Source organism: Erpetoichthys calabaricus, chromosome 5 (assembly GCF_900747795.2).
Source record: "Erpetoichthys calabaricus chromosome 5, fErpCal1.3, whole genome shotgun sequence".
In the NCBI taxonomy this organism is placed as follows: Eukaryota; Metazoa; Chordata; class Cladistia; order Polypteriformes; family Polypteridae; genus Erpetoichthys; species Erpetoichthys calabaricus.
In genome coordinates, this window is record NC_041398.2 from 203,795,348 (window position 1) to 203,802,534 (window position 7,187).

The 7,187-nt window shown below is 33.5% G+C and overlaps 1 pseudogene; it reads left to right on the forward strand.

Moving 5' to 3' along the window:
• The window catches only part of LOC114652183 (kinesin-like protein KIF27), a 50,845-nt pseudogene extending 45,413 nt beyond the window's left edge, over nucleotides 1-5,432 (forward strand).
• The last annotated feature ends 1,755 nt before the right edge of the window (nucleotides 5,433-7,187 follow it).

Below are 7,187 nucleotides of genomic sequence, written 5' to 3' on the forward strand. Positions count from 1 at the left end.
CATCTCCTGGTTACTAGAAAGTAGAGACCTGTATTCCTCTGGAACCAACTTGTGGTGCACATTGTAATTTTTAGTGCTGCATCTGACATTGGAAGGTTGAGGAATAAAGTGCAGAATCAAATTAATTGGGATCATTAAAAACATTTCTGATTTTTTGTCGGTCGCTGCATAAATTTGAATCCTTGTTTTAAAATACAACTTGCTGTTTTAGGCAATTTGTGTAAGTACAGTACATAGTCATTGGGTCAGACTTCTGTCATAGGGAATATCCTGAATAATGTGAAACTTTATGTTTGGGTGAGGCAGTTGAAAAGAGTGTCACCCATGTCGAAATCCCTTAAAAAGGTAATTAAATTACAGAAGAATATCTAATATTGTTTTTGTTTCAATTGTAATTAATAACAAAGAAATTGTCTGCTGTAACTTTGCAGCAGGTTTGTTCCAGAATATTCATAAATCAAGCACCTTAGGTCTGAGCCGTCATTTACCTAACACTGCTTACAGATGACTTGCTAAATAAACTGCCATTCACAACGGATGTGTACATTTTATTGTTCAGATATATTATATGGTATATTTACATAATATTTTAGTGCATTCCTGCAGACCTGAATTACCATTTTGCAACAAGGGGTGTCATTTTAGCACTGTGGATAGAACAAGTTGGAGCCAAAATTGGTTCAGTGTTTAAGTGGGCAGGAGTAAAAATAGACTTTAAAACAAGAAGACTCATTGATTAATACAGGTAGATGTCAACTTATGACCTGTCCGTTGGAACAGAACGTGGTTGTAAGTAGATCTGGATGTTAGACGGACTGGTATATGTATTCAAACCTGACCATATGTATAGTACTGTATAATAAGTTCTTTAAGTCATATTGTTTGTTTTATATCCTTTTATAATCATCCTTTTTACCACATTATGTAGATTTTTTTTTTGTAAATTATTATTTTGTTTCATTATTACTGTTGCTCACTTCACAAGTCCTTCCTTTGTCTGTGTTATGTTACATCATCAGTGTGAGCCTCTCCCAGTGCTCATTGTGTTAACTGTGAGAGGAGGAATTGTGCCGACACAATTTGACCACTCATAATGTTTTCTGTTTTAACATTCCGTTAACAGATAAAGGTGCTCAATGTGCTTTCATTGCCCCTTTGGGGCAGTTCGCAGGAAGTGGCGCATCGTTTTTTTTTTAAAGCCAGAGTATAGCAGTACAGTGTGGTGAACACCAGTTACAATGGAATAACTTAAAGTCACATGCGATTGCATTTGCTTTCTTTCCTCCCTCTTACTGCTTGTTCACCTTCATTTTTGCCTCAAGATCAATTACCTTTTTTCATGTAATTGTAAGACAAATGTAACTGAACGTAGTTGAAACCGCTGCAGGTAATAAAATGAGATCGAGATGAATTAGTCACAGCATATGGAGCTGGTGTGGCAAAAACTGTCGTTTGCCCTTGAGACGTGGTAGTGGTCATAAGTCGAATGGTCGTAAGACACATAGATCGTTAAGTCGACTACTACCTGTAAAGTAGTCCCAGGCTGCCCTCTTCTTGAGAGCTCTTTAAGGGTCACAGAAAGATCATGGGTTCAGGGACACCAGGAGCCGCTAGAAAGAATTCTATCCTGGTTCTCTGGAGCAAATGGAAGGCTGTTTCTAACCCCAGAAAAGATTACAGGAATTAGCCATACATGACCCTGGAATGGGGTTTAAAGTATCTTTGCAGTCTGAGGACCTTCCACTGTCAAGTCAGGGTGAGAACTGGGCGAACACCTATTTGGTGGAAAGAAGAGAGGCAAGAGGATCAGAAAGAAGTAGACAGGAGGTGTGTGCATTGGTGGAAGGCTGGATAAGCCACACTACCTGAACTGTAGAGCTTCAGGTTTTTCTAGTTTGTATTCTAGTAAGTGGAGAAAATATAATATTAGTTTAGTTTCTAGATTTTTTGATCAGTTAATTCCTGAATTTCTTACATACCTAATAACTTGTTTATTTCTCCTAATTTTAGAACAAGGTGGAGAAGGTCTGTCCGAGAATATCAAAGTGTATGAATCAAAAATCCTGCTACTTGAGAAGGACCTTTTCTTCTATAAGAAGACAAGCAGGGAGCTAAAGAAGAAACTTAAGGAGTTGGTAGTAGATTCACTTCATCACTCAACATCATCAAAAGGTAATTAATAAGAGAGGATTAGGTGAGCTTAGAATATGGTATGGTATTTTGTAGCATGGACCATAAAATTAAAAGCAGTGCTGAATAATAGTTTAGATCAAACATTTCAAACCTGAACATGATATATAAAAAATTTGTCTTTTATTTTAAACATCTTTGCTATGTTTAAGTGATTTTAGCCAATTGAAAGTGCATTACTAAATAAGCATTGCATATTAAAGGTGGTATAATTCGTTTTTTAGGTTAATTTAAAAGTTAATTTTACCATATATATATATATATATATATATATATTGGTCTTAAGCAAGTGGTAGAAGTTACTGCTGTCACTTAACCATCAGAGCAAACTGTAACAATTGAAACTTCAATTTTCTGGGACTAAATGCAATGGAACTGGGAATGAACCTGGAGACCTCATAGTCTGAAAACTATACTGATAATTAAGCGCTTATTGAAATGTTATCCAAGTGTTCAAATTAATTATTTAAACATGCTCTTCCAGAATTAAAGATAAATATCCATTATAGAAGATTTCTGTGAAGTATATTTTTTAATGTATTCTTTTCTCACTGTTGCATTGTACATTTTAGTTAGTTAATCATTTGAATAATGAATAGGTAATTCATGAAGCTGGTTTAAGAAGGAGGTTTAGAAATAAGATCACACTTTAGGTTTCTTTTATAAAGTAACTATTAACAATATGCATACCTTTTAATAACTGTGCTAATAAAAATAATAAAATAAAAGAATAAAATAAACAAAGTAAGCCTCTTGAAACAAATTCCTGTCATTTTCTTAGTTTCATATCATATTAAAAAGCCTTATAATATGTTTTATAACACACAGACTATTAGTAGCTGTTTAAAATAAAAGTGTTATCAGGGGTGGGTGTTGATTTGTTTTTAATCCTATTTTTGTAAAAATTGATTTATTTGTATGGAATGTTGTGTGATTTCAATAAAATCAATAAAATGAAAAAATAAAAATAAGTAAATAAATAAAAGTGTTACCAGAACTATTCGGTAAGATTCACTCTGTCACATCTCCACATTGCTTACTCTGTACTGTAGTTTGTTGATGTGTGTGTTAACAGTAATGAACGTAATGTCAGTTGCCATTTCTCAATATTAAGTTGGAAGTTTTTTTTTTTTTGTTTTTTTTTTGTTTTTTTTTAACAGGTGATGTGGACATTCTCGAAAAAAAGCAAATTATTCCAGAGGATGAAAAATGGGCCATGGCCCTTGAAAAAAATATATCAATAGGAAACACGAAGGGAAATAGTGATAGCTTTTCAAATAGTCCCCAAAGCCAGAAATATAGCAATGTGTGGGATGAGGTTAAAGAAATTGCTCAACTTCCTTCTGTTTCATCTCAAGGTAAAAGACGCTTAGCCATCGGAAAAGAGCACTCTACAGAAGATGAGGATCCTAAAGCAGTTCAGCATTCTGGGATAACTCCTGTGAGAGTGCTGCGAAGAGAACTGAGGCAGATTTCTGTCTCACAGCTGTCCAACAGGCGTTCAAGCCTTGGAGCTAGTGTGGCTTCAATGCAAGAAGACTCTATTGAAATATCCCATAAATCTTCTGATGGCAATTAGTAGTTGATTTGACACTTTAGCTATGCAACTGCACGTACTTAAAAACAAACTAGGGTTAAGCAGGTGTGCTTTACTTAAATCATTATCAGTCAAATTAAATTACAATGAAATTCTTATCCATTCGGTTTTGATAAAAAAAAAAAGAAACAAGATTACAGCAGTCCAGTGAACAAAACAGAGCAGTATGTATATTAAAAAAAATGATAGTGTGGAAAGATGAAATTGTGTCTCTACCTACTAGTAGAAGATTTGCTTCTGTAAATAATGTTGAAACAATATATATTTATTGTACTTATTTTTAAATATTTCATTTTGGAACTTACCAGTTATCTTATTGTATTCTTTCATTTGTGCAGTTAAGTGCCATTACTGGAAATTCTCAGGAAATGTGATAACTGCAAGTATTCGAAGTGTAAATAATATGTTTTGTTGGGAGTCATTTTTTTTACATCAGCTTTTTTTTGTAATGATTAAACCTGCATCTTCTCCTTAATGTTTTTAATGTTTATTTCTATTACAATAACAAACAACTTAAGTTATAATGAATGTAAATTATTACAAAGTATAAAACTGAAGAACCTTTAAAGAATGTGCCTTTTGATCTGTGTACCACTAAAGTTTAGTTTTTATTTTACAATTTTCATAAATGTACTCATCCAATATGGCCACATTGAAAGTATACTGTGGTTACACTGAGTGTACTGTTCCCCAGTAATTATCATCTCTTTTGTACATATCAGTTTCATTTAAATGGATGTGAAATTAATTCTATCAGAGATTAAATGCAAATTATGTAACTTTAAAAATTACAGATATTTAGTTTTCGATTTATCACAACTAAATAACAGTATAGGAAAATGTGCTCACAATTCAATGAAGTTTTAGTAACTCCTGATTTTTTTTAAATTATCTCATCATTATTTGAGAGTAATATAAAGATTACACTCATTATAGTAACTTAAAGATCAAAATCATTAAAACTATTAAAAACTTGTCAATTTATATGTTCCTGTTTGAACTCTATACTAGTGTATTAATGTTAAGTATAGAAGTGTAAAAAAAAAAAAATTCTAACCTGAGAATAATGTTCCCTGTTGTTGGGTCTTATATCCTGGTATATTATTACATGGCTACTAACCACAGACACCTGAGGAATTAAACGCTGCAGTAGGCCTTGGTTGAGTTATTTACTTGCGAAATTATGATTTATTTATTTATTTATTTAGTTTAAACATATTATAAGGATAAGGTGCATAAGCAGATTTTTTAATATTTAAGCAAGCTGGCAATCTTGAGGCATACTGAAAAAACAGAATTTTTAAAAGGTAAACTTTGTCACTGTAATATGCATGTATAGTATGTGTGTGTGGATGTGCGTGTATATAAATATATACATATATAGGTTTTTATTGAAACAACTTAAATATATTAGAAGCACTGTAGTGTGACATTATAGAATAATGTACACAATATGTTGTGTATTTGTTGAAGTTTATTTGTGCATTAGCATAAATTTTAGAATTTTTTTAGAATGTTTATAGAATTTCATTTTGCACTTATTTTGCTAAAACAGTTTCTGTAAACATTTTTGTATTTTTTTTCAATTCTTTTTTAACTAATACCAATCTGAACCTTTGCCTTGATTTTTATCAATAGAGGATCTAAACACGTTTTATACTTTCTTTCTAAATAAAGAAAAAAAAAAACTTTTTATATTAATGTTATTTGTAAGATTGCAACTGATAAAGTTACAATAAAAGTTACACTTACAATATCTGGTACAATAATAAACACTTCAGGTATTCTATTAATTTTTTAAATAACCAATGTGTGAAATTTCTAAGAACACAAGGTCACATACAAGATCATCTGGGGCCTCATGTATAACGGTGTACGTAGAACTCACACTATAACATGGCGTAAGCACAAAAGTGGGAATATGCGTACGCACAGAAAAATCCAGATGCATAAATCTGTGCGTTTGCCAGCTTCCACGTTCTTCCGCTACATAAATCCCGATCAGCGTGAAAATTAACGCACGCGCCTGCTGCCCCACCCCAACTCCTCCCAGGTTTACGCCTTTTTGAATATGCAAATCAATATAAATAGCCCTTAAGCTCAGCGTTCTGTGAAAAGACAATGGGAAAAGCACAGGGGAAAATGGAAGAATTTCAGCATATACCAAGCGGAGGCAAGGAAAAACTTACTATTCGTTGGTTTAAACCAGGGGTGCCCAACTCCAGTCCTCGAGGGCCGCAGTGATTGCAGGTTTTCATTCTAACCCTTTTCTTAATTAGTGATCTGTTTTTGCTGCTAATTAACTTCTTTTGAATTCATTTTAATCGACTTGGTTTTTAAGAAATGTTCCCTGAATTTCTTCATCATTCCTCTGAATTGTTTCATTTCTTTCCTTAAATGGCACCCAAACAGAAGTGAAATGTGAAGTGAGTGAGCCAACAGGAGTCAGGGCCTCAAACTCCAACCAATTTAACTCCAACCTGTTGTTTAATGAGGCTCTGATTCTTGTCATTAATTAAACCCGTTCTTTAATTCCATGGCTGGTTGCTCCTTTTATTGTGCAATAGCAGACATTTCCGAAATTGTGGATTTTCTCTTTTCTAAGAGCAGATCAGCATTCCTGAGACCTTCACCTTTCTTTATTTTCAGATATTGTATGATGGTCACAGTTTGCTGGTCCTGTTTTTGCTCATTGTGTATCTCATTATTGTTTGGCTGCTAATTAAGGAAAAAGAAACAATTGAGGGGTCTAAGTCTTCAAAAGCAAGTCAAATAAAATGAATTCAAAAGAAGTTAATGAGCAGCAAAAACAGGTCACTAATTAAGAAAAGGGTTAAAATGAAAACCTGCAGCCACTGCGGCCCTCCAGGACTGGAGTTGGGCACCCCTGGTTTAAACAGTGATATAATCAACTAAAGGAAGTTGATCAAGTGACATATTGTGTCGGAGAAACTCGAAAGCTGAAGTTCACAAAGGCGCACAGTGCCTGGAATAAAAAAGAAGTTGTCACATATCAAAGTCGTTGTGAAAGGCGAGTCGTAGCCCACTTTCTTGAGTGTTATATGAAAGCTTATTAGGGTACAGAGAAAAAAAAATAGGCACACAGTGGGGAAAAAAGCTCAAAATGTCAACTTTAATCTCGGAATTTCCACTTTAATCACGTAGTTTATTTTGTCATTAAAGTAGAACATCATAAACTTCATGTTAAAATCGTTTAATTTAGTAGTTTCTCAAATCCCATCGTAAATAAAGTAGCACGTTAAATGCTTTGTTTTGTATTTGATCTTCTATGTGCTCTATGTGTGTGAATCACTACGTGCTTCTTAAATGGGCTTTCTCTTCCTCCGACAGGACACAGAATCCATTACAGAATCCATTAAATTAAGCTGAGACTACTCCT